We start from the raw sequence: 27,500 nt of genomic DNA, 5'->3' as shown, positions 1-27,500 counted from the left end.
GGTTATAATTGCCAATATTAATTTGTAGACTAAAAGCATCGGACACCAGCGGTCTCTGCTGTGCTGGGATGATTGCATCAGAGTAGCATATTTATTATGCCAGTGTGTTTGTTTTTTTTGTTGTTTCCATGCACATACACGACCCATATCTTAAAATGTTGTTTTGTTTCTTTATGACAAGATTGTCAAAGCTGCATCTAAAATGAAGCTTTTTCCCGGAGCATATATTTTGTTTATCTGAGTGGCGGACAGCTGCTGAGTAGTAGAAGTGGATAATTACAGAGCCTATTACAGTGAGATACTTAATAGGCTCCTGAAATCTGCGACTGTTCCTTGCAGGAGAGAGGGGAGACTTTCTTATATTTTCTCTCTACTTAAAGTGGAGTTCCACCCATTTTTTTTATGTTTGTCTGTGCTGCATGCCCTAATCTCATAGTGTTCAGAATGGACAATTTTTATTTGTTTTGTTGCTTGTAAATACCTTTATTTTGTAATCCTTCATTACTTCCTCCTCCTTTATTAGCCTGGGCTATTAAGTCGCAAGGCTATTCGCAAGGGTTTCTGGGATAGGCATCATGTATCCCAGTAGTCCTTGCAAATAGCCTATTTGCATAGAGAAGGGGCGGCAACTTCCTCTGACACTCCCGTAGCTATGGAAACCTGACTGAAACCTATTGCATCTCTTGTGCAGCACTGAGCATGTGCGAGATCTGCAAGGCTGAAATCCAGGAAGTCATACAGTCTGGCTTCATGATGCCCACACTTAAGATGGCCACGGTCTATTTCTAGATTATAAACTAACTAAATGCTCTAACAACCTAACAAAGCGGACCTTAGTTTACAGACTAACTTTACTAGACTACATTAAGCTTGTGTATTACAGGGGTATTTGTATTTAAAAAGTGAAATTGTGGGTGGAACTCCCCTTTAAGGTATATTTATACCACTGTAGTATAAGAATTTTTCTACTCTGTGAAAGTGCAGGATTGAAAACTTCCAATGTAATTTATAATTTTATTATTTGATTTATGATGCACATTGTACACTGCGCTATACATGACATACAGCAGGCTGCTCCATTCTACACACTGTACAGTATGTTACATTCTTCACACTGCTCCACTCTGAATGCTGTGCTCTATACTGTACTTTGTACTCATCACAGTATTGTCATATTTGTTGCAACCTCTACTGGTTACTGTGCTACTAGTTTGAGTGCAGGAAGATGTGCTCAGATGTGCTTGGTTCATGTTTTAACTTGGGAGTTTGGAATCTGGGTCTAGAGTTTATTGCAGGTCAGGCTGCATGGCTCATACAGGCAGGTCTCTAGTGCCTCCCGTCTGGTTCTGGGAATTTAGAGAAACTTCTAGAAGCTGGAGGGCGGAGGCCAGGAGGGTTTATCTGCTTACGTAGGGGAGCTCAGCCAATCCACAGGCAGTGGATCTGGCAGGGTGTCTGAGCCAGCCCTTAAATATAGATGAGTCATGCTGGCTGAGGAGTCGTGGGAGATGGAGTGCTAAGGAGAACACAGCCAGGGTACACATTTAACCCCTTCCTCACCCCCTAGTGTTAACTCCTTCCCTGCCAGTCACATTTATACAGTAATAAGTGCATTTTTATAGCACTGATCGCTGTATAAATGTGGTCCCAAATTTGTGTCAAAAGTGTCTGATACGTCCGCCGCAATATCGCAGTCCCAATAAAAATCGCAGTTCGCTGCCATTACTAGTAAAAAAAAAAAATCATAATTCTGTTCCCCATTTTGTAGGCGCTATAACTTTTGCGCAAACCAGTCGCTTATTGCGAATTTTTTTTTTTTTTTACAAAAATATGTAGAAAAATACGTATCGGCCTTAAAGGGTCACTAAAGGAAAAAATTTTTTTTGCTGAAATGACTGTTTATTGGGTATAGAGACATAAAAGTTAACTGATTGCTTTTAAAAATGATTCAAAATTGAATTTAATCTATCATATAATGTGCCTCTAGTTTCACTTTCGGTTTTAAAGAACATACATGAAGTTCCGGGTGAGAGGTGAGTCGGGAAGACTCACAGAACAAAAACAACAAATCCAGGGCAGTGTTTTGTTTTTAAAATGAATCTGATTGGTTCTGAGGAGTTTTAGACACACAGTAATGACAGCTTAGACCACCGTGAAAATCTCCCAGTGTGATGGTTATAAGGAAACAGGCAACCAGGAAGAGTGGAGATCACAGCAGAAGTACAGCTACTTCAAAGCAAAAACGAACAATGAGGACATGAAACCAGTACTGCAGTAAGGTAAAGGAAGCTATTTAGCTAAAAAAAAATATTTCCTTTAGTGACCCCTTAACTGAGAAAAAAAATAGTTTTTTAAAAAAAAAATGGGATATTTATTATAGCAACAAGTAAAAAATATATATATATATTTTTTAAATTGTCGCTCTTTTTTTGTTTATAGCGCAAAAAATAAAAACCGCAGAGGTGATCAAATACCACCAAAATAAAGCTCTTATTTGTGGGAAAAAAAGGACGTCAATTTTGTTTGGGAGCCACGTCGCATGACCGCGCAAATGTCAGTTAAAGCCACACAGTGCCGGAAGCTGAAATTTCGCCTGGGCACGAAGGGGGTTTATGTGCCCAGTAAGCAAGTGGTTAAAAAAGAATAGACTGTGTAGCTAGATTGGCTTTTTGCTTGGAGTTCTGCTTCACAGGGCTTCTGCTTTACAGGGCTCAACATCCGGCTGTTGGTAGTTTTATATTACATTGCTAATATGTGGTGTAGTAGGTAATGAACAAAAAAAGAAAAGTTGTGCTACACTGGGTAGCGACATGGCGGACTTTAGAGGGCAATAACAGGGACATTTATCGTTATAAAAATAAAGTTTAATTACAAAGTAGTACGTATACAAATAAATTTCTTATTAAAAAATGTTATCAAAAAAGAGAACAGAGATACATATTTGAGCAATAAAACGTCTCGCCGACGCGTTTCGCCTTGCGGCTTCTTCTGGACGAGTTGTATGGTTTTATAACATGGAAGTATTGCTACTTGTATGTGTCAATTGAGTTGGTGGTCATCCGCATCCATCACACATCATTGGGGTAGTATCAAAAATAAGTGCGTAAGCCGGGTAACAAGGAGAAAGAAACGATCTCCTGATGGTATGGGAAGCCACAGTACTATTAGATTCTCAAGGGTAGTATAAAAGGCAACAACCGGGACCAGCAAGGCAGAAAACAGGTGGAAAAGACCTTGAGGGAAAATAGATTCCGTCGCTAGGTGACCCCACTGTACTGTCCACAATAGAGGGCAGATCAGAAGGCTTTAAAGCGGGGGTTCACCCTATCGACAGGAAAAAAAAATTTTTTTTTTCTTTTACCTTTAAATCAGGCACTGTAGCGCGAGCTACAGTATGCCTGTCCCGAATTTTTTCCCCCCATACTCACCTTGTAGTCGTCCATCGAAGATACCGGGGAATGGGCGTGCCTCTGGAGACGGAGGATGATTGACGGCCGGCTCTGGCGCGTCACGCTTCTCCGGAAATAGCCGAAATAGGCTTGGTCTTCACGACGCGTGCGCATAGCCTGTGCGCACGCGCCGTGAAGAGCCGAGACCTACTCCGGCTGTCTTCGGGGAGAGTGACGTGCCAGGGCCGGCCGTCAATCATCCTCCCTCTCCATAGGCACGCCCATTCCCCGCGGGAGCCGGAATCTACGATGGACGACTACGAGGTGAGTACGGGGTTAAAAAAATCGGGACAGGCATACTGTAGCTCGCGCTACAATGCCTGTCTCGATGGTAACATCATGTGGGTCAGGGTGAACTACCGCTTTAAAGACCTTGAAGCCTACGAAGTAGTGTGTATCCCGGGGAGGTAGCAGCCTGTGCTCCACTAGGTAATGAACAGTCATGGGATTTCCTGTAGTGGGATTCTGGTGGTGGTAGTGTTGCTTACGGATGAAAACTTTTTTGCTTGTGTAACGCCAGACAGGTGTTCACAGCTCCACAGAAGGTGCAGCGCACATGGTATAGAGATTACCCCGGCTGTGAATGTCTTTTAAATGAAATAACCTGCAACACCCAGCTATTCTTTAGGGTTTTGTAAAAGTGACTAATTGTTTGTTTTGCACAGAGGAGAAATCCCCGAGATTGAAGTGAGGAGGTTAGAGAACGTTGGCTAACAGTGAAAAACGAGAGCCCTGCAACTTGTAAACTTGTCGCATTCACAACTGATCCGGTATAAGGCGTATTCCTTCAGCGTCCTTCCGTCATATACCTGCAAGCCTATCCTGACTCAACCCCCCCCCCCCCCCTCCCCAATTCCTTAATTTTAATGAAAGCACACAACCTAAATGTATTAAGGACATTTAGTGTAATATGGTGCAAACCAACAAACTGATGAATGCATAGACGAAATAGCACTATAATAGACAAATGGGCAACAAATCACTAACTTGCACTTAAACTGCAGCACTGTTGACTCCAACCTTAACCAGATGACTAGAGCAAAAGCAAACAGCAAAAACCTTATGCATACAACCCCAACAGTGATCAGATGTATGTGTTTCTAGAGTGGGCCCCCCCCCCCCCAGGGAGGAAGCTAAAGTACCTAGCATCTAGGACTTTGTTGGTCGGCTTTCAGTGGGGCCCTTCTTTTGGTGGTGCATTGTCCCTTTTAAGAGTGTTAGTGGATAACAGAAACTAAGTGGCACAGAGGCCAAGTAGGAGCATTGTCTGTTTAGGGGTCTTTTACGCAGTCACTTACTAAGCACTTTTCTCTTCGTGAATGTTGGCAGTGAGCGGTTTTTACTGCAAGTTGGGACTTGTCAAGGCTGTTCTATGAAACGTTCCACTATGATGACAGGAGCCCTGAGGGGTGTGTCCATGGCAGCCGGGGCTCCCTGGAAATGTTGGTGAGCATCATTTGACCCAGAAGTGGCGCACCAACAAAGGGCGGTAGAGGACACCGAGAGTAATGCTGGAGTGTCTAAATCGGGGTTCCACGAAAGCTTAGGGTTCTTCCAAAGGTTACTAGGAGTTCCTTGAGCAATTTATGCCCCTCAGATAAGTTCCCACTGACACCATTGATATTGACAATCTGGTGCAACTGTATAGTGACCAATCCGCTTCTAAGTTCAGCTTGTTCAATTTAGGCTTTGACAATAAAACTTAAAAACTGATTGGTTACTATGCAGAGCTGCACCAGTTTTAGTCAATCTCCCCCCTTTTTTTTTTTTTCTTGCCCCATAGAAAAAAATGAGAACAAAATCTCAAGGTAAATTCCATCTTGGACTATTCCCAGCGGAACAAATATCCCAATTGAAAGATCTCCTCTCACCTCCTCTTCCGATGACAATTGTAAAAAACAATTGGGGTTTTTCCCATTCCGTTCTATCACAGTAGCCCTAGTCACAAGGAATATACCGTACTGTAGATAATAGAACTCAGCTGTGTGGAAGTGACATGGGTTTAGCCTCGCGTGTTGCTTGTGGCTTTTTTTTCTGACTGGTTGTTTGTTACTTTTATGTGCTGAAATCTCTCTGTAGCACTATAAAGTATTTCACAAAGTTCCTGTGCATTTCCATTTAATATAGAGCGGTTGCAAAACGCAACCACAATGAATCGGGCTGTACATTACTGCACTGTTTCTTCACCAGAAAATAGTTTTCATTTATTTTTTTCATGTACCAACACGCTCGTGACATTGCAGATATAATTTTTACTTTTAAGGGCTTGTTCACACTGGCGTACATTGTGAAGGGCTGGTGCGATGCATTGTTACAATGATCCACACTGTTTACATTTTATTTTTAACTTTATTGAAGTGATGCCAAATGACACTGCATTCGGCTCTATACACTGCAGCCTGTCGCAGCACGCTGTGGGGTTTTTACACAGCGCATGCCACTGTAATACATGTATGGTGTGAGCAAGGCACATAGAAAACAATTGTTGAACTGCACAGATTTAAAGCATTTAGCCCCAAAAAATAAAAAAAGGATTTTATCCCTTTTTGTAAAGCATTTTATACAGCACAGTACCTGTAACACCTGCAATATCTGACCGATCCTGCCAGTGTCTGCCCTCCACTCTGTAAACTGACCACGGTTCATCAAGGCTGCTGAGCCCTGACACCGTAGTTGGTTTATGTGCTTCAGTCATCTGCAGCCCTCCTCCCCTCCCTATTTGTGTGCCCCCCGTGTCGGTGCCCCCGCCCCCTGCTCTCATAATTATTAAAACTTTAAGCCCCTCTGTGTCCCAATGGCAAATGCTCCTGTCTCCTGTCTGTGTGCCTTATTAAAAAAAAAAAAAATTTTGGTTCCACCGATACCACTTTTTTTTTTTTTTTTTAAACACTTCAGCCTCGGAAGGATACAAGTTGGATCCCAAGTCGCTGTAGTGTGAACCATCACTAACTCCAAGTATAACATTTGATGCAGCTGTATATTCACTTAGAGCAGTGGTTCTCAACCTGGGGGTCGGGACCCCCTCGGGGGTCAAATGATGATTTGCCAGGGGTCACCAAATCCTGGGCTGTTCCTGAAGCCCGCACTGTTCTCCCAGGAAGGGAGATAAGTGGGGGAGGAACAAAGAAAAAGGGAGAGAGAGAGAGGCAAAAAAAATAGAGAGCAAGAAAGACAGAGGGAAAGATGGGGGGGGGGGGGGAACAAGGAATTAGGATAGAGAGAGATGAAAGGAGAACAAAGAGAAAGAGTGGTACATCCTAAAATGTACCACAAGGGGTTTTAATACTGTACGAGTGGAATGCACTCGGAGAGCGCTAAATGTCTGTGGGTTAGGGGCGCAAATTACTTGTCTTGCCTTGGGTGCTTTCAACCCACGCTATGACACTCATTTTACTTGTTAGGGGTCCCAACAACTTGGGAAATTTTATCAAGGGGTCACGGCACTAGGAGGTTGAGAAACACTGACTTGGAGGAACTTCAGTCTGCTCACATAATCTGTAATAAAAACATCTTTTTCATTCTTGCATATTATTTTGTACTGTGATTATGGGCCAGATTCACGTAGGTGAGCGGCGGCGTAACGTATCGTAGATACGTTACACCGCCGCAAGTTTTCATCGCAGGTGCCTGATTCACAGAGCACTTGCGATGAAAACTACGCCGGCGGCCTCCGGCGCAAGGCGGGCCAATTCAAATGGGCGTGTGCCATTTAAATTAGGCGCGCTCCCGCGCCGAACCTACTGCGCATGCTCGGTTGCGCAATTCCCGTCGTGCTTTGCGCGCCGTGACGTCATTTTTTCGAACGGCGACGCGCGTAGCGTAATTCCATATTCCCAGACGGCTTACGCAAACGACGTTCATTTTTAAATTTCGACGCGGGATTGACGGCCATACTTTAGACAGCAATACGTTTGCTGACTAAAGTTGAGGCACCCAAAACGACAACTAACTTTGCGACGGGAAACTAGACTAGCGGCGATGTAGCGAACGCGAAAATCCGTCGTGGATCGCCGTAACTCCTAATTTGCATACCCGACGCTGGTTTACGACGCAAACTCCCCCCAGCGGCGGCCGCGGTATTGCATCCTAAGATCCGACAGTGTAAAACAATTACACCTGTCGGATCTTATGGATATCTATGCGTAACTGATTCTATGAATCAGTCGCATAGATGGAAACAGAGATACGACGGCGTATCAAGAGATACGCCGTCGTATCCCTTTTGTGAATCTGGCCCTCTGTACTTGCCAAATATGCTGCATAAATCTCCCTCCACTGAGTCTGGCTGCAGCCATTTTAACTGTGGGCAGCTGAAGCTGCTGCCTGTTTACTTCCTGGATTTACACAGAGATGCACACCTCCAGCTCTGCAGCTCTCATTGGCCCTGTGATTCAGGCCTGTGTCTCTTTTTTGGGCAGAGGATTTAATAGATTGGAAAATTACTGAAGTTCTGCTTTTAAAAGCTTGTAAATCTGTATTTACAGCCAGCATAAGAACCAACATTGTAGCCTTTTAGTCTGTTCTATCAGGCTTTGGGTGTGTGTCTGTCTATCTGAAACAAGATGACAGGTAGGACACACCAGCCACTGGAGAAGTGAGTACACTACTACTTCTCTGATGGGGGGGCTTTATTTGAATTCCCCCCCCCCCCACTGCTTGTACGAGTCACAACTCTATATACGTTTTCGCTTTTTTTTTTCATTCCTTTCTATGTCCTAGGGACAGTGGTCACCATAACAAATAGGGTGCAGCAGTAAAAGCCTGACACAGGTTCTAATACTTCCAAAAACATGTACAGAAAGTGCTGGCAAAGTTGTATGAATTACAAATCCTTTTGTAGATAATCGCGTATGCGTATTTCAACAGCCGTTTGCCTGAAGTTCAGATTTAATAAAAATGCATTGCAACTATGTCTGGGTAATTGTTTTATAGATATGTGGGTCAGACATGACGGCTGTAATTTAATGTCTTCTAATGGATGTTAATTAATAGTATATTTTGAGACACTGAATTGTCAGTTAACTTTCTGTCTCTCTGTAATTCAATGGGGATTATTTCTGTCATATTTAGAAATGTATAGTTTGATCCAATTTGTATACCGAATGGATTCTCAAGGAGTTTCTGGTATGCAGTTAAAAAGTTTTGGATAGGAGACAGAGCAAAGACCTGATTGAGTAAACAATCTCATAGGGTGCATGTTGAGTTCTTGATCTTGTGGTTGAGCAGCAATCGTAGCGTGTCCTGCCATGTCATAGAAAGGGTTACCCCCTGGCTGTGGTTTTACTAAGTTTCTGTAGAACACGGGTCAGGAAGTTCTGGGAGGGACTCGTTATGACTGATCACCCTAGTTCAATCTTTTCTTAGTATAAATGCAAATGTGTTTGTGCAACAAATTACCAGAAAGCCACTTATAGCCAGCCTCTGTGTACCATAGATATAAGGGCGGAGCAGAAGAGCGAGTGGTGGCTCTGTTGAGGCTTGTACACACGATCGGATATTCCAACAACAATTGTGTGATGGAAGGGTTTTGTCAGAGAATCCGACCGTCTGTATGCTCCATTGGACAATTGTTGTCGGACTTTCCGACCACAAATGTTGGATGGTCATGCTCTCAAATTGTCTGACAACAAATGTGTTCCATCGGATCATCCGATCAACCGTCGGACTTGGATCCAAAGTACAAACACGCATGCTCCGAATCAATTCTAACCATGGCACAACATTAGCAGACGTTGCCCAAAGGGTGGCGCTAAAGAGCAGAAAAAACACGTCGTTTTGTGAATGTTGGCTGAAAAAGTTCTGCCGTCTGTATGCAGAACAAGTTCACAGCCAATGCCCTTCGGACAAAAATCCACAGATTTATCCGATGGAAATACAATCGTGTGTATGAGGCTTTACTCGTCACTAAGCTGTTCCCAACCTCCATATTTGTCGATGGATTTTTAAATATGCTGCTTCATTTCTATTGCACAATGTGAGTATTTTTAAGTCTTTTAATAAAACGTGAGCCAGTAGACTTGTATGGCTTCAGTGTTCCTGCAGTGACCCCTGAGAAGTTTTGCGTTTAGGGACTTGGCTCTAAGCAGATTTGCTTGATAGCCAAGTGCATGGTTCACTTTTCAAGGCAAAGATCAACCAAAAATTATATTTTAGTATTGAACGGTCATGAGAAAATTCCTGGTTTCCTACACCTCATCGAGACTCTATCTTTTTAGAGTTTCCAATTCCAGCCCACTAGTCATTTATTTGTTAATTCTTCAAAGAAAAAACATTGGTAGGATCCTGGCAGCTCTTTCTTGTCTTGGTGGTAGAGGTTTTTGCAAGAATTTCTCATCATTGGCATCTGCATGGCATGACTCCAGATAAATGAACCCCACTGATGTCCCACCACAGGTTTTGCGGGGACCCCCCCCCACTGATGTCCCACCACAGGTTTTGCATGGACCCCCCCCACTGATGTCCCACCACAGGTTTTGCATGGACCCCCCCCACTGATGTCCCACCACAGGTTTTGCATGGACCCCCCCCCACTGATGTCCCACCACAGGTTTTGCATGGACCCCCCCCACTGATGTCCCACCACAGGTTTTGCATGGACCCCCCCCACTGATGTCCCACCACAGGTTTTGCATGGACCCCCCCCACTGATGTCCCACCACAGGTTTTGCATGGACCCCCCCACTGATGTCCCACCACAGGTTTTGCATGGACCCCCCCACTGATGTCCCACCACAGGTTTTGCATTGACCCCCCCACTGATGTCCCACCACAGGTTTTGCATGGACCCCCCCACTGATGTCCCACCACAGGTTTTGCATGGACCCCCCACTGATGTCCCACTGCTGGTTTTGCATGGACTTTGCATTATGTATGTTATCCGGAATGTTTCATAGCCTGCATGATGGTAAGGCTGGCCATATGTTGTTCAATTTACTTGTACAATTTTCCTTTAGATTTACCTTTTTAAAGTTTAAACTATGTAGTGCAAGGGCCAGCATTATTGGATACAATTGAAAGTTGTTTAGTTTTGACCTCTTATGTTCTTTTTATTTTTTTGTAAATCTAAAGGAATATTAAACATGAATGGCCAGCCTAACTGTCACATATTGTAATCCACCATTGCACCCCCTTAGACTGTCAAGCAACTGACATGTTGGCACATCAGTTAGAATTAGTTTTGAATTGTTTCCACAAACATTCCTTGGTGACTGGCAGAGCAGGTTCTTGGCTGGCCTGTCTCTACAGGCCCTTCTGTGGGGTTTCAACAAATAATGGCTTAATAGTCGCTGATTATATCAACTGACAATTGTAAATTGATCAACGCAAAAGTAAAGTTTGCACAATAAAAGGTATTACGATAGGGAAGAGATTGGTTACTGCAATTGCTGGATATCGGGCTTGCAGATTTATGCTCCCAAGAGACTGCTCAAATTTTGACGATTCCTGTGGAATCGGCTTAAATTCAAGCCATGGTCGTTCTGCAAGTATCACTTGGCTTAAAAAGTCAATGAAAAAATTGACTGAATTGAAAATTATCAGTCAAATTAGTGACTGCATCCATATAGAAGTAGTACCATTGTATTCCGGCATTTGTGGATGCCGGAATACAGTAATCAGAAAAATAAATAAGGGTCTGGTGTCACCAGAGACACACCTCCATCCCTACGTTTTGCGTCAAAAAGTAAGTTCGCCCTTGGGACTATAGAGCCAATAAAATAACAGGAATAATTACAGTATATGTTTCAAGTAAAAAGCAGTACATACATTAATGTCATGAACATAAGTCAATTCATACAGAAAATGGGTAAAATGATATTGCAAGCATCTGTCAATATTAAAACACAAGCATCAAGTGTAACCGACGCGTTTCACAAGGCTTGGCTCACTTTTCAGGGGTAGATGCTTGTGGTGTACCTAAAATGAAAGGATATAGTATGATATAAAGGGCACAGGGTAAGGGGTGCCCTTGATATGGAAAACCCCATACTCACCATTGGCCATGGCAAAAGACCAGCGCATGTGAGCAGTGCCGATCCTGACCTCACTGGGGCCCTAAGCAAAATGGCGTGTCACATTAAAGTTGAGAAGCTGCCGGCAGTGACATGTCAAATTAAAGATTCAAGTTGAGAAGCGGGGGGTGGTGTGGTTGTTCTGCTGTCGGGAATGACATCTTACATTAAAGTGAGAAGCGAGGGGGTGCTGACTTCTTACCTCTTCTCCCATGCAGCCAGCGAGTTAAGAAGCGGGGTGAGGGGCCGATATTGAGCTCTCACCAGGCGGGGCCTGTAGTAATTTGGGGGGCCCTCCACAGCTATGCGGGGCCCCAAGCGGCCCGCATAGTGAGCCTATAGGGCAGATCGGCCCTGCATGTGAGGCTCCTAAACGGCAACGAATGTCCTGCCAGGGAGCAGAGGAGGTGGGGCCAAACGAAGTCCCAACCGGATGGAGGGCACAGCAGGGATGGAGTTTTTGTATCCCCAAGAGTCTCAATGGGGCCCATAAGGAATATTGTCTCTAAACATAAATATGTATATTGGATAGAGTAATAAGGCAGGTAAGCGTACAAAAACACATGTATATCTATTTGTAGATGAAAGACCTGAGCCAAGGGTGGTGAGAGAATAGAGACTGAAGGGGAACTGGCTAGTGTGATAAAGAGAAAATCAGATGAGAAATCGGGAAGAAAAGGAGAGTGAGAGTGGAATAGAGTGCAGGTGTGAGGTGAAGAATACAGTAACCAGCAGTGGAGATTTTTTGATCCACACTGATACTATGGATGGGGGAGTTGCTTAATTTTTCTCTTGTTCATCCCATGGACAAGAGAAAATCAAGCTGTGTATAGCGGCCCTAAGCTTTTTTTTTTTTATAGAAATCAAGGAATTGATTCACAATCGATCTTTTATTTGCTATATTAAGCACTATTGGCTAATGCTTGTAATTATGATTTCACAAGTGTTTTGCTTTTGTAGGCCCTGATAATGCTGCGTTCAATTTGTATGGCACTCTCAAAGGGAGGCCTAGTCATTTTCTGAGAACCAAAGACCTAGAAACTCAACTGGAAATCCAATATCTGTAAAAGCTGAGGTAGGTAGTACATATGTCTTCTGAACAACCCACTCAGAATTATAAACCAGCAACAGGATTACTGGTGGCATTTGATGGCAAAGGGTAGTGGGAAGTGCAAGAGCATACCTCCCAACCGTCCATGATTTCGCGGGAATGTTCCGCGATTCGTGGTAAGTCCCGCGAGCAGTGTTATTGTCGCTCAACAACTTTGATCTGCCCCCTCCCCACCTCCTCAACAACTCTGAGCCGTGGACCCCCCCCCCCGCGCTCAACAACTTTGATCCATGGAACCCCCCCCCCCCCCCGCGCTCAACAACTCCACGGTATTCCCCCCCCGCTCAACGACTTTGTCCCTCATTCTGAAGTTGAAAAGTTGGGAGGTATGCAAAAGCCTAACCTTTTAGAAGTATAGACAGCAGGGACTTTATATGGATGCAAATATTTGTCCGCCTCTTTCCTCTTATAATAAACTAATGATACAGAGAGACCAGAATTTCTATGTTAAGTTAAAAAAAAAAAAGGAATATTGATTCATTTAGTGGTAAAGTGTTTCATCTAATTGCAGAGAGAGATGTTAACATAACTAGTGTACATGTAATGGTTTACTATTGGGAAAGATAAATGTCTGTAATCCCGCGTGCTCACTTTAAACATGAATCATTGCCTCATTTTAATCCTTAGTATTTTTCTCGCACTGCTAGGCTATTAACCAGCTTTGATGCTACATTAGTCACTAATTAGAGGCTGCGAATTTACAGCCTAAATCTGCACATTTCATATAGAAGACCAGTTGGACAGCTTGGACTCGGCATGCTAAAACCCACTACTGCAGCAAACATATATTTAAATGGGTAGAAGTTCCTCTGTCCCTCCATCCCTCCCCCATCCTCTTTGGTCCCAAGGCCATGTATTCAGAATTGGTCCACATTGACCGTCACCTTTGTGACTTATTGGACTTGATATATTGACCTACTAGAAGTAACGCAGATCCCAAAGGTGACAATTGACTTGGCCAACAGATTTCGCATGTTCCAATTATTAAATATTTATTCTAATGAGTTGTAAAAACGTACTGCCGGCATATATGCATTCTGGTTTGGAGAGGGGATGGGTAGCTATCTGCTGATGCCTTTTTCCTGGGGTCAAAAATAGTGGTTGGCTTGGAAAAACTCCTCCTAGCTGATCAATTTCTTGCCCTAGAGCAACGCTGTTTCCTGGCCTAGGCCGCCAAGGCCTAGGGCAGCACGTTGCAGGGGGCCAGCACGGAAAGGGTCCCCTCCGGCTTGCACTGCACTGTTAGTGTAGCTCCAGTCTTATGGGGCGGACTGGGCTGAGAGGCAAATTAGTCTAGCACCTCCATAAACCGGCCGCAACTGGGGGAGGGGGGGGGGGGTGCTTCTAATTTTGACTGTCTGATCATCCTGGACCACAAGCCTTCCTCACTGTGCTATGTTTTCTGCTGCACTGTAGGCATGGTCATATCTTCTTAGTCCTCTCCATAAAATTATCAGAAATTTGTGCTTAAAGTAGAACTTTCATTTTGGATAGAGTAAGGGAGGGTTATAGCCCCTGTCAGTTTTTTTACTATCCCTGTCCAATTGCAGAGATTTCCCTTCACTCCCTGCCCCATATCCAAACAGAAAGTGAGAGGAAATCATATGCAAATTAAGGGAATCAATTTGCCCCCCCCCCCTAGGCCCTCAATACTAGGGTTCCCACTTGAAAATGTCAGGGTTGGTCTTAAACAGAAATGGGTGTGGCCCTGACAGAAAGGGGTGGGTCATATTTAAATTGGGGGGTGCGCGAGTTAAGTCAGGCCTAGGGCAGCACAAAACCTAAATACACTACTGCCTAGAGAGCTAGACCAGGGGTTGTCGGGGAAGGCGTACAGACATACAAATGTTTCCTGCTTCAACTATAAACGGATGGGTTAAGGAATAATTTCTAAAGTCTTTAGGTACAAAAAAAAACATTTGGAGAGAAATATAGGAATTGCCATTGCTAGCTACATGACTTTTCCTACCTTTATTACGCTGCGTTGGACTTGAAGACACAAAGGTTAGAAAGTCCGGGTGAGGCATCATGTCCGGATCTGGTTGGTGTCTCCATTCAGAATCCATTCGATCAGCAGGATAGCCAAGTAACTAGTGTTTTCAGAGGTTTCTGAGGACCATTTCCTTCTCAATATAGGGGAAATGGTCCATCAAAGAAATGTGAATAGCTTTGGTTTAAGAGCTAGCTTTGTATGGGTGTGTACGTAACTGGCTAGTAGCAAGGTGATCAAGGGCAATACTGGTGTTCAGCCAAGCTGCAAAGAATGAGTGGAAGAAGCCTACAATATGCAAAGTGAGATTGTGCTTCATTCAGCGCACAGTTCTACCCTTTTTAATGTATCTACTGAAAAAAACTGTTCTACACATTTAATTGCTAGTTCGAGCCTTGGGGAAATCGCGTATAGTTACTGCCAAAGGAGTTTTACAGTTCCACTAAAAGTAGACCAATAAATACACAACACATTCTATAAAAGCACAACAGAGTATATTCTCGCACCACAAGGGATAGCATACGTGTGGAAGCCTCTAAATTGAACTACAGTATAGACAACTTTTTTATTTTTTTGAATATAAATATATAATATATATATATTAAAATTTTCGTGTTCGATTACACGATTTTTTATTTTATCGATTAATCGACTCATTTTTGATTATAACGCACATACTACATTTTTTTTCAGATCACCACCATATATAGTCCCCACTGTAATATCCACAGACCTCTCCCCCACTGTATAGGAAGATTAGTGCTTGCTTAGTCTTGCCAGAGAAGCAGGCCAAACATGAGCAGTTGAGGCCGGGTAATGACGTCAGCGCGCCGCTCTAGGCTCACCTAGGACACTGCCGGGTGGACCGAGATGGCCGCTGCTCCGGGAGCTAGGTAGAAGCTGCGGCCCTTCCTATGGCCGAGGCAGCAGTGGAGCTCCGGATCGCGTGGTGTGCCGATCCGTATATGGTGGCCCGTTCGGATCACGGATCATTTACGATCCATTGCACCACTAGTAGTGTGTGTATGTGTGTGTGTATGTGTGTGTGTGTATATATATATATATATATATATATGTGTGTGTATATATATATATATGTGTATATATATATATATGTGTGTATATATATATATATATGTGTGTATATATATATATGTGTATATGTGTGTGTGTGTGTATATATATATATATATATATATCTCTTTTGAAAAGTACTAGTGGTGCAACGGATCGTAAATGATTATGTGTAATATATATATCTCCTTTACTTTTGCTTTCTCTGCCCCTGTGGATGGATCTCCCCCAACTTTGTGGTCATTGCAAAAGTAATTTGAGAAGAAAATTCTCCAGGGGGGACACCTCATTAAAAAACTAAAATTTCTCCAAACTTAATAATTCAAAGTTAAAATTCTGTTTTAAATACAGTACTTGTTAGCTGAGATTGTGTTGTGCTTATATCGAACATGGTTTTTGCAGTCTTTTAAATTTAGATTATGGTGACATTGTGGCTTTCCTAGAATAAAAGTGAAATCTGGACTGTATTGAGGTTTTGTTGTTTTCCAGCAAATACAGCTGCAGACCCTGTGTCAGGCTCCCTGCATTGCAGCATCCCAGAACTAACTGCAGTGCAGACTCCAAAGCATCCGTACTGCAATGCAAACTCTGCAGGGAAATACACTGAACTGCGAAACTAAAGGATTTGTCTATTCAGGTCCTTTTAAATACCTCTCAAATTGACATAAACTGCGTGACTTGGGTTTAAATGACCACGGCAGCTTTTTTTTATTACATTTTTTATGGATAAAAAATAAACAACAAACAGTATTTTTGCCAATTCAATCAGGGGGTCTTTGGGTATCCTTAAAGGCACAGTTTCAAATAGCCCACATCCTCAGTGACACCCCATTAGCTTTAAGGCTTTGCTAAATTTGTATTATTATTATTATTATTATTATTATTATTAATAATTTCCAATAATTTTACCATTATAACTTCCAATTTACATAGCTCTTCAATATTGTAGATTTACACTAGTCCCTGTCCTCAAAAATCTCTTTGCAGTGTGGAAGGAAACCATAGTACAGTAAAACCTTGGTTTGAGAGCGTTTTGAAAGACAAGCAAAATGTTTTAATACATTTTGCCTTGATATACAAGAGACGTCTTGATATAAGAGTAGCGTCATGTCACAACTGAGTATAGAAAAGAAGAGAGGAGCCTCTAAGTGTAGCAATATGGTTACATTTAATGAAGGTACAACATTTAGAAATGTATTGCTACACTTAGAGGCGCCTCTCTTCTCTTTTATACCCTGTAAAAAAATGCTTGGATATACAAGTGCTTTGGATTACAAGCATGTTTCTGGAAAGAATTATGCTCACAAACCAAGGTTTTACTGTACTTGAAGGAAATTTGTGCAAGCATAGGGAGAACATGTGAACTCCATGCTCACATTTTTCTTATTTCGTTTTTTCCCTGAGGACCTAGCAAGTTGAAGTGATATACTCAGATAGGCCCCCAGTTTTAAACTGTTCATTGACCCCCAAAGACCTGTGAAGCTGCTCTTTGATAAATTGTGGTGGGTGGGGAAACAACCCTTGTGGTTCTACCCTACTCTTCCACATCCAGTCCATAAAGGCCTACACCCTTCCCCATTAAACTGACATTCTAGTTATTCTCTGACCTGTCCCTCGCTGTAGTCATTCAGAATTCTCACAATACGTTATTTTCTTCTAAGGGTCTTAAGCCTCGTACACCTGATCGGATTTTCCGCAGACAATGCCTCTGACTTTTGTCCGAAGGGCGTTGGAGAGAAACTTGTCTTGCATACAAACGGCACACAATTGTCGGCCAACAAACAGGAACACAGTGACGTACTATGTCGTTTTTCAGCTCTTTAGCGCCACCCTTTGGGCACCTTTTGTTAATGTTGTGTTTGGTGAGCATTACTGCCGAGCATGTGTGTTTGTACTTTGGACTTTTTGTCACACGATCGGAAAATCAGACAAGACCGTTGAACATTTTTAAGCCTGCCATCCAACATTTGTCTGGAAATTGGAGCGGTCAAACGGTCGGATTTTCCACCAACAGGCTGTTCACACAATTCCCGTCGGATAATCTGATCTTGTGTATGAGGCTTAACTCTTTCGAGTATCAGAGTAGTTAAGCTGGCCATACATGGAGCAAATTTCAGGTGGTTCTTGATTAACCACCTGAAATTTGCTTTGTGGGTGACCTTTTTGGCACCTTCCTACCCAACATCCTTTCATTGAAAAATGGAAGTAGCTGGGTAGAAAACTGTCACCTCCAACAGCGCCAGCTTCCAATCAGATGTAGGCATTGCTTGGGTATTTTGAAAGCTGGTGGTGTCTGTCAGAATACAAGAGCTGCAGTAGGGTATTTGTCCATCAATGTTGATTAGGTGGATGGAGAAATCTGTTTTTTTTTTTTTTTTTTTCATTCAGGCTGCAGGCCAACACTTATGCCTTCATATTTGTAGGTCAAAGGAATACAGAGTGTGAAGGACCGTTAACTTCCTCAAGAAACAGCCTTGTATTTGTGGAAAGCAAGTAGTTTGCTAAAAACTGACCTTGCGGATGATTTTTGTAGAGGTTTTATTTTTAGCAGCTTGACTAACTTGGTTTTCGTTCTGTTCAGCCTAAAAATGCGGGTTCAATCGGAACTTCAAAAAGTGTCCAGTTAGACTAATATAGATGTATAAATATATGCTAAATTCCTTATGTTCAGTTCATAGGACTCTTGTCTTGTGACGCAGGAAAACCATGACAATGTCAGTAATTGCAAAAACTGCCCTTTAACATTTTAAGGCTGAATTTAAAAGCTTTGAATTTCTTTTCAGTCAAGCTGCGTAACAAGTAAAGAATAGAGCATTTATTTTATTTAAAGGATAATTCCACCTTACCCACTCCTTCAGTCCCTGCTACTTTTTTCTGCTGTGCCAATAATCTTCTGCCGCCCACATTTGGTTTGGTGTAAAGGTGAAATTACCCTTTAAACATCTATGCTTACAAGTTGAAAGATCTGCCTTTCCTTGTTTTGGCAGCGCACTGAAGAGCCAGACCACTGCTCGAAGACTGAGCTCAGGTTTGTGGTCTTCAGCAGTCTGACGCTCCTCCCACACAAAGCTCCAGTAAACATTGCTCATGCTCCCTGAGCAGTGTTGTTGATTGGAGTACTGTAAACAGAAAAACAAACAAGGCGCCTCTAAGTGCAGAAGTATAAAACTTTTAGGCCTCATTCACACGACGGACTGTTCGGGTCCGCCTGTCAGTTTTGACGGCGGACCTGAACGGCCGCTCCATGCATCCCTATGGAGCGTCGGATGTCAGCGGAGACATGTCCGCTGACATCCGACCCGATCCGCTAAAAACAGACGTATGGGGGGCACGTCCAGATCCATCCATGCGGATCGGATCGGGTAAGATCTGATGAAAACGGACATGCTGTCCGTTTTCATCAGATCGCTCCATAGGAGACAGCGGTGCCCGACAAGCCCCTCCACGCTCAGTGAGCAGAGAAAAGCTTGTCATCCGTCAGCTCAGCGGAGATCTGCGGACTGATCTCCCACTGAGCTGGCGGGAGCAGGCGGACTCCGTAGCGACGGAGTGTGACTGAGTCCGCCTTTTGTGAATTAGGCCTTAATATCCCCTAAAGGGGTTAAAAACACAAGATGGTGGATGAAACAGGCAGGTAAGTGTGTCCAGAAGATGTTCCAGTGGCAGGGCAGTCCCAGTCTTTGATGGTAAAGCTTCCAGGGAAGTTCACGAGATAACAGCCAACTTGTGCTGTGGATGTTCAGGGGACACAATAGTGCTGGAGCCTGGGGATGTTGTCGGAGGAAGCGAGACAAAAACTAGCATGGAACACAAACAGGAAGTGGACAGGAAGTGTGTCATAGTGGTGGGACGCGTTTCGGAACAGCTCATTGGTTCCTTCTTCAGCCAGTGACCTGATTGGAGTACTGTGGGGGCGTTTTGGACTGATAAAGACCTGGACCGCTGCACCCTTTGTGAGTGCACTAGGCTCTCCAGTGTGCTGCCAACATTCAACAGCTGACTGCTGATGACTGTGATTGGGCATTTAAGCTGAACTTTAGGCAAATGGAGAGAGCAAATACATTAAGAGCTGTTTTACCTGCCACAGGATCTGTATTTCTGTTCACCCAGTTGTAAGATTATAGTACTGCCACACAGCACAGCCTGGAAGGAGAGCTGATCGTCCTTTGCTGCAATTTCACTTCTACATACAGGCTATACACTCTGCTATCCCCTTCAATCAGCATTCCTCTCTGAGCTCTGCTGTACAGTAGACTTCAAGAGGCTATTACCAGGTCAATTTACACTTCTTTCATTAAAAATACATTTAATGATTACAGAGCTGTAATTCCTTTTATTACATTTGTGCTTTTTATATCTGCCTGGGATTTAAGTGCATTGCAACTAAAATCGCCAAACTAAGTTTCTGTACCTCCTGCAGCAGAGGTTCACGTGGCACCTGCCCCAGTAAGCATATGTAAAAGGCTATCTCTTCTTGTGCCAGGTAAAACCTAGGAGACAGGTAGTCGGTGTGTCTTTTTAAAAAATAAAAAAATGGCACATAATTTTTTAAAAATGGCACATCATTTTTTAAAAATGGCACCTAAAGAGAAGGAATAACAAGGGAGAATACATGGAAGGGAGAGGAAAAGAAGGGGAGGAATGACGAAAAAGGGTGAGAAAGAAAGAATGAGGGAACAAGAAAGGTGGCTATAGAGGGATGGGGGGACAAGAAATTGGAATAGAGAGAGATAAAAGGGAAAGAAAGTAGAACAAAGAGAAAGAGGAATGGTGCATCCTAAAATGTACCATAAGGGGTTTTAATACTGTACAAGTGGAAGGGACTCGGGGAGCGCTAAATGTCTGTAGGTTAGGGGCGAAAATTATTTGTCTTGCCTTGGGGGCTGACAACCCACCCTAAGAAAATTATTATGTTGGGGGTCTCCAAAACTTGGGAAATTTCATCAAGGGGTCACGGCACTAGAAAGGTTGAGAACCACTGCCCTAATGGAACAAAGGCAGGTTTCCAACATTCCCCACTCTACAAAAAAAAGTTCCTGAGTTCAGATGAAATTTGCCCATCCTTGACTATGGCTGTGAACAAAGTTTGATCATATTTAGATACTTGTACAGAGAAAAAATAACTAGAAAAGTCTTAAGTTTTTTTTTCTGCTAACACCTGCTGGGTGCTTTCAGCCTTTGTGGCTCTTAGGATGGCAGTTCCTTTGTTGCGCCTTCTCTTCCTCTTATATCTACCAAAATAGGATTTTGATACTCCTCTACCTGTCACTGAGGATACCTTTTGATTGACAGATGTATTATTTTTGTTTCATTTGCGGTATATATTTCTCAGTTTCCTGATTTGTATACAAAACATACCAGCATTTCCTTAACACAGTATGTTTTGCATTTCCCACCGACACATAAGGGGGTGGACGGGAAGATCAGGGAAGAGTGCCTGATTGCTGTTTCGGCGCACTTCTTCCACCCCCCCACACTTCCTCCAATGGCGTAAGCGGATCATGTTTTCATCCTTTTCTCCCACACAGACCTGTCACAAGGATGAAACCACAATGTTCTGTCTGCCCAAACAATGCCACCTAATCACTGCTATTGGACCTGGTGCTGAGCGCAAATCTTCCCTTCAGAAAAGATGCAAAGATTGTGTAATCCTCCCACTCGATGCTTCTCTATCTGCAGCTGTGCCTTCTGAGGCTTTTCACAGTCCGCGTCCTCTCCCAGCAGAAGTGGGCTGCATCGCCATTAGCGTCAGTCCTGTTTGACAGATAAATTAGCTAGCCTCAGGCCAGTGGGCAAAATGAGGTGGTGAACTTTGACAGGATAAACAGGTGCCTCGCTCTCTTCCCTTGGCTCATTACCATAGGTAATTACGATAAATTATAGCGTTTTATGGATGCTATTTTCTATCCGGTGTCTCACTGCCTTTTTCACAGGGATTTGGAGGTAAAAAAAAATATTTTTTGTCGCCTGACATTAAATTTATCACATTTTGGAACATGAGCGATACTGCGGGCCAAGATTAATTCATTAAAAAGGGTCGCAATTGCATCGCAAATTAGTAAACGGCGGTCTACCTGGCTCAAGGTGGGCTTTGACAGGACTGTTATTTAATGAATTAGTAAGTGTTACAAATAGGCTGGCAGACATTTTCTGTTTTTTATTTTATTTTTTTTACTTTTGTATTGTCAGTGTTTTCCACTTTAGAGTTTGCACAAATTAATTCCCAGCAGTCTCTGCCCTTTGAGAGCTTACACTGTAATATTGTTGAAACGGAACTCATTTTTGGTACGAAGGAATCTGTCAGGATAGCAATACAGGAACTGCAGCTATAGGCTTGTTTGAAGGTGCAGGCTTCATCTTTATTCTTATCGAGAATCTGAAACGAGGATGTTCATATGTGCAAATAGAAGAAATAGCACTCACATTGCCAACATCCGTAAATATTGTGGTAAAGAAAAAACAAAAAATAGGAGTATGAACCCTAATCGAACTTTCAGCAGCACAGTAAACAATAGAGATGTATAAAAAATATATAAATGTTTAATAGAAAAAGAAAACCACACATATAACATAGGATACAAGGACAATACAAGAATTAAAAATCATACATATGAGTACATCTAAATGATGAGAACCTGAATGCGTCAACGTGTTTCGCCTTGAGGGCTTCTTTAGGAAGCAAATTTAGGAAAACCGTAATTGTAGAGGCAAGGAATGATTGTTCACGTGTGGAGTTTTAAGTACAACTGAAGGAAAAACTTATTTGAACAGAGTAGAGATTGCAACACCTGTCATTATTTCATTGCTGTCTGTGTCCCTGATGGGGACATGCACCATCTGTCTTGTTTACCATTATCATTAAATCCCAAATTTTGTGTTGTCCTCAGAAAAGGGAAAATCTTCCAATGGGGACACTAGTTCCGGTGGTGGCCTGGGGGTCCCCAAGGGATTCCCTTAATTTTCAGGGATTTCCTCTTACTTTCTATTTTGGCTATGGGACAGGAAGTGGAAACGAATCTCCCCAATGGGACACAGATGGCAAAAAATAAACTGACAGGGGTTATGACCCTCCCTTACTCCAAAATGGGGAAAAAAACGTTTTGCCTATAGTTCTGCTTTAAACATCTCGTATGCATAATGTAGGCTGCTGACTTACTGCGAATCCGCTACAGTCCTGTTCCAGAAGCCTGTCCCATTGCTGCTGCTTCTTAAAGTGGTTCTAAAGGCTGTAGGTGTTTTACCTTTTTATATATTCTATGCATTAAGGTAAAAAAAACGTGTGTGCAGCGCCCCCAGCCCCCCCAATCCTTACCTGTGCCCCCTTTGATCTAGCGAAGTTCACCAAAAGCTCAGCTGTTACAGGACTCTCCGTCCTTATTGGCTGAGACGGCAGTCGGCCCAATGTCAATCGCAGCCAGTGAGCCAATGAGGAGAGAACTGGGGGGGGGGGAGAGAATCTGCCGCTGTGTGTCTTATGGACACATAAAGCAGTGGCTCAGGAGCGAGCATACTAGGTGCCCCTAGGGCAAGCAGCTTTCTCTGGGGGGGGGGGGGGCACTGCTCAAGAGGGAGGAGCACTGGTGGGGAACCTGAAAAGAGAATCCGAGCTTTAATGCCACTTTAAGCTATTACAAGCCTGCACGGTTTAGGAGATATTCCCCTCGCAATGCGCCGCTGCGCATGCGCAGGAGGGATCTACGGCGAAAGGACCGGCAGCCGCCGGACCTTGCCGAGTTTTAAATCTCCCGCGCGGGAGTGACGTCATCGCCGCTCCAGCCAGTGTTAGTCGGAGGAATAGTGCCCTATTGTCGCTATCAGTGGGAAGAAATAGTGCCGCCTCATTGGTGCCAGTGGGAGGAATAATGCCTAAAGGGCCACATTTGGCTTGTGGGTTGCAGTTTGGGGACCACTGTACAAGAACATCACCAAAGCACAGTTGTCTATCAGAAGAATTAATGTTTTATGTAACTTCCTAAATTGTCTCGGATCCCCAATTGGTCTTCAGATGTATCTTCTTTTTATTTTTACTTTTTTATTTTTTTTAAAGCATTCATAACTGGTATCCTCTTGCAGTTCTGACTTTGACATGAGGGCATGTTCGGTGTTATGGTGGTGTTGGAGCCTCTGCATCTTGCCTTTCTTGCTTTGCGTTTTTGGTTTCATGTCTATTTCTGTGTACAGTATATCATTATAATACCTCAGGGGAAATTGTGTAGCTTTTCTGTGACAACTTGTTTTGCTTTTAAGCTGTTAAAAAGAATCCAAAACTCTCTGGGCTGGGAGTTGGCTGCCTGCTACTTGGCAAAGTTGCAAAACCCAGAAGATTGCTGCTCTGCTACTTTCTAAATTGGTGTCGAGTGGAGCAGAAAAAAAATATTGCGGAGGAAACCTCTGGGTGTTAGAACTGCCGATCATCGTATAGGTGACACTTGTATACAGGAGGACAGTTTCCTGTGCTTTCTAAGGTGCCAAGGAAAACCATACTGTTTTTAATTTTAAATCATGTTTAGTGTATCTGACTGTTACATCTGTGGCGGGCAGCTATTTTCTTGGCTGGCCCTGCTTTAAATTTAGTGGCTAGTAAGAGGACTAGTAACCTCTGACATATTTGTTTTCAAATGTAGACCTGTACTGCAGGTGACCACTATTGTTGTCTGGGGTGTCCGTTACACCCCAGGCCAAGGGTGGCAGCAGTCAGATCCAGGTGTTTTGGGTATTCTTTTCCAGCAGCCAATCAGTGAGGGTTGATCGCCTTGCTGTGCATGCTGGGGAGGGGTTTTTAAGGGACAGACGTCACAGGGTCGTCGTCGTCCGCCCTGGGCAGTCGTCCCACCACCCCTGTGTGTGGCCCCCCTGGCCGGGGGAGGGGTGTTCAGAGTTTCCTGGCTCAGGGCAGGCCCGGATTTACTCCCTTTGCCGCCCCAAGGCCGGGTACTTCAATGCCACCCCCTGCCTGCGCAGTACAGGGGGGACATTATCCGCCAGGGGACTTTTTCGGCAACACACAAAGGAGGGGGGGTTTGCTGACGAATATGACATTAAGAGGCGGGCGGGTGCTGCTGTCGAAAATTGCATTGAGAAGCGGGGGGGGGGGGGGTGACATTGAGCATTGGGGGGGTCTGACAAAATGACATTGAGAAGCGGGGGGGGGGGGGCGTTGTTGCTGCTGTCGAAAATTACATTGAGAGCCATCTCATTACATTGAGAGCCATCTCACCTCCTCTGCCCTCTGTTTTCTCTCCTCTCACCATCTGTGACATGACGGGGGAACTCCAGAAATGAAAGTGTCCTCTCCTCTCAGCCGTAGTGCCGCCCCTGCACCCACTGCCGCCCCGAGGCCTGGCCTTGTTGGCCTTGTCTGGAATCCGGCCCTGGCTCCGGGAACACGTTGGTCTGGAGTCGTAGTCAGACTGGGTCTGCATTGCTAAGGAGGTCCTGCGTTGTCCGTCCTAGAGGGAGAAAGCCGTCAAGTGAAATGCTGCCTGTAGAGCACCCAGCACAAGGCTGGTACATTTAGGGAGGCCTGAACTTCATTGGAGGACCTATCACTACTGAAAGGCTGAGCAGTGATCGCTGGTCATTTGCCTGATTCTACAAGTTATTACTTTAAGAGATCTGGGTGCTTAATCCAAAATTGAAAGGATTCTGGACCAATCGTGTCTCCACCATTGGGAAGGTCGGTGGCAGAGACTGTACCAAGGTTCCTTGTGACACCCTGGCTGCTAGGACTAGTGAGAAAGGCCTATCCAGGGGCACACTACCCACTCTAGCTAGCGTGGCGACGAGAGTTTGTCTGGGAGCAGGAGTGTTTCCTATCAAGTTCTACGCCTGAACCTACTACCTATACCCTATCTCCTGTCTTCAACCTATTGTTCGTTCTTTTACCATGTTCGGTAAATAAAGCAGAGACAAAAGCAACGCAACGTGTGGACATTGTTCATATTCCATCCCGAAAATAGCCAAACTGGGAGTCGGCTCTATACGGCGCCTGTGCAGTCAGCTTTACACGGCTCCTTGTCTGTGCACAGACGCTGTATGGATCCAACTCCCAGTTTGGCTATTTTCGGAAACTTGTGACGCGCCTTATATGCCGGGGGGAAGTTTTTATCAAGCACGTCAATCATCTGGGCTAAGTCCCAGATGACATTGCGCCGCTGCATAGGAACGCCTACTCCCGCGGGAGTGAGAACCCGGGAGCCGGTTGGAAAAGAACAATAATACGGTATGTACAGCGAAAAAGAAAAACAAACAGCATACTGTACATGTCAGAAGCATGCTGAATGTAATGGTATATACATGTTTTTAGGGTGAACCTCCGCTTTAAGAGGGTGGCTACATTCCTTCTCCATGGTCCCATGGTAAGAGTGTAGCCACCCCCCTCTTTCTCACTCTCGAGATGGAATATGGACTATGGGATTGGTAGTGCCCATAGAGAGTACTGCTTGTTTCAAACAAATGGAAGTGAAGGAGAAAAAGGAGAGGTTCAGAGACTCACTGGGGAGATTACAAGGAGGCAGAAAAACATAGTAATAATGATATAATGAAAAGTAGATTACAGTGCCATTAAGTAATGGATGAGTATGGATAATTAAAAAAAAAAAAAAGATATCTTTTAACTGTTCTTAATTGCTTTAATATCCATTGACATGCAAACGGCAGTGGCTGATGGCAAACACCTTTTGATCCCTGCCACAGCTGCATGCCAATTCTGGTCAATGTATGCAAATGAGGCCTTTAGGATTAGTGTGCTTTATTAACCGTGTCATGGATGAACCCTTTGTTTAAATGCTTTAATTGAAAAATAAGGATAGAAGTCATTCAGATTTTATTTAAATGTAAAAGTATTCGTAAATACATATTTTTTTTTTTTTACCTTAATACATACTCTACCATTAAAATGGAACTACACGGTATCTGAGCACCACAAACGGCGCTATTCAATTCACTTTAATCAAAGAAAAATCCCTCATTTGTCCATGACTCCATCCTTTATCCATCCTTTATTTTGCTTGGAAATCACTTAGAAAATCTCTCTCGCTCTCTCTCGTTCTCTCTCGCTCTCTCGTTTTCTCGCTCGCTCGCTCTCTCGTTTTCTCTCTCGCTCGCTCTCTCGTTTTCTCTCGCTCGCTCTCTCGTTTTCTCGCTCGCTCTCTCGTTTTCTCGCTCGCTCTCTCGTTTTCTCTCTCGCTCGCTCTCTCGTTTTCTCGCTCGCTCTCTCGTTTTCTCTCTCGCTCGCTCTCTCGTTTTCTCTCTCGCTCGCTCTCTCGTTTTCTCTCTCGCTCGCTCTCTCGTTTTCTCTCTCGCTCGCTCTCTCGTTTTCTCTCTCGCTCGCTCTCTCGTTTTCTCGCTCGCTCTCTCGTTTTCTCGCTCTCTCTCTCGTTTTCTCGCTCTCTCTCTCTCGTTTTCTCGCTCTCTCTCTCTCGTTTTCTCGCTCTCTCTCTCTCGTTTTCTCGCTCTCTCTCTCTCGTTTTCTCGCTCGCTCGCTCTCTCGCTCGCTCTCTCGTTTTCTCTCGCTCGCTCTCTCGTTTTCTCTCGCTCGCTCTCTCGTTTTCTCTCGCTCGCTCTCTCGTTTTCTCTCGCTCGCTCTCTCGTTTTCTCTCGCTCGCTCTCTCGTTTTCTCTCGCTCGCTCTCTCGTTTTCTCTCTCGCTCGCTCTCTCGTTTTCTCTCTCGCTCGCTCTCTCGTTTTCTCGCTCGCTCGCTCTCTCGTTTTCTCTCTCGCTCGCTCTCTCGTTTTCTCTCTCGCTCGCTCTCTCGTTTTCTCGCTCTCTCTCTCGTTTTCTCGCTCTCTCTCTCTCTCTCTCGTTTTCTCGCTCTCTCTCTCTCTCGTTTTCTCGCTCTCTCTCTCTCTCTCTCTCGTTTTCTCGCT

General features: G+C 44.0%; 1 protein-coding gene across 5 annotated transcripts in view; it reads left to right on the top strand.

Moving 5' to 3' along the window:
• Positions 1–27,500, top strand: part of TIAM1 (TIAM Rac1 associated GEF 1) — a 569,717-nt gene that overhangs the window by 307,732 nt on the left and 234,485 nt on the right. Inside the window, exon 1 of one of the 5 annotated variants that reach the window (XM_040338865.1) lies at positions 12,405–12,533. The exons of the other annotated variants lie outside the window; for them this stretch is intronic. The gene's annotated coding sequence lies outside the window, so the exon portion shown is untranslated. Of the gene's footprint in view, positions 1–12,404; positions 12,534–27,500 lie in introns of those variants that run through there. 5 annotated transcript variants of the gene reach the window in all.

The sequence above is a fragment of the Rana temporaria genome, chromosome 2 (assembly GCF_905171775.1).
Source record: "Rana temporaria chromosome 2, aRanTem1.1, whole genome shotgun sequence".
NCBI classification, from domain to species: Eukaryota; Metazoa; Chordata; class Amphibia; order Anura; family Ranidae; genus Rana; species Rana temporaria.
This window is presented reverse-complemented; position numbering and strand designations above follow the sequence as displayed.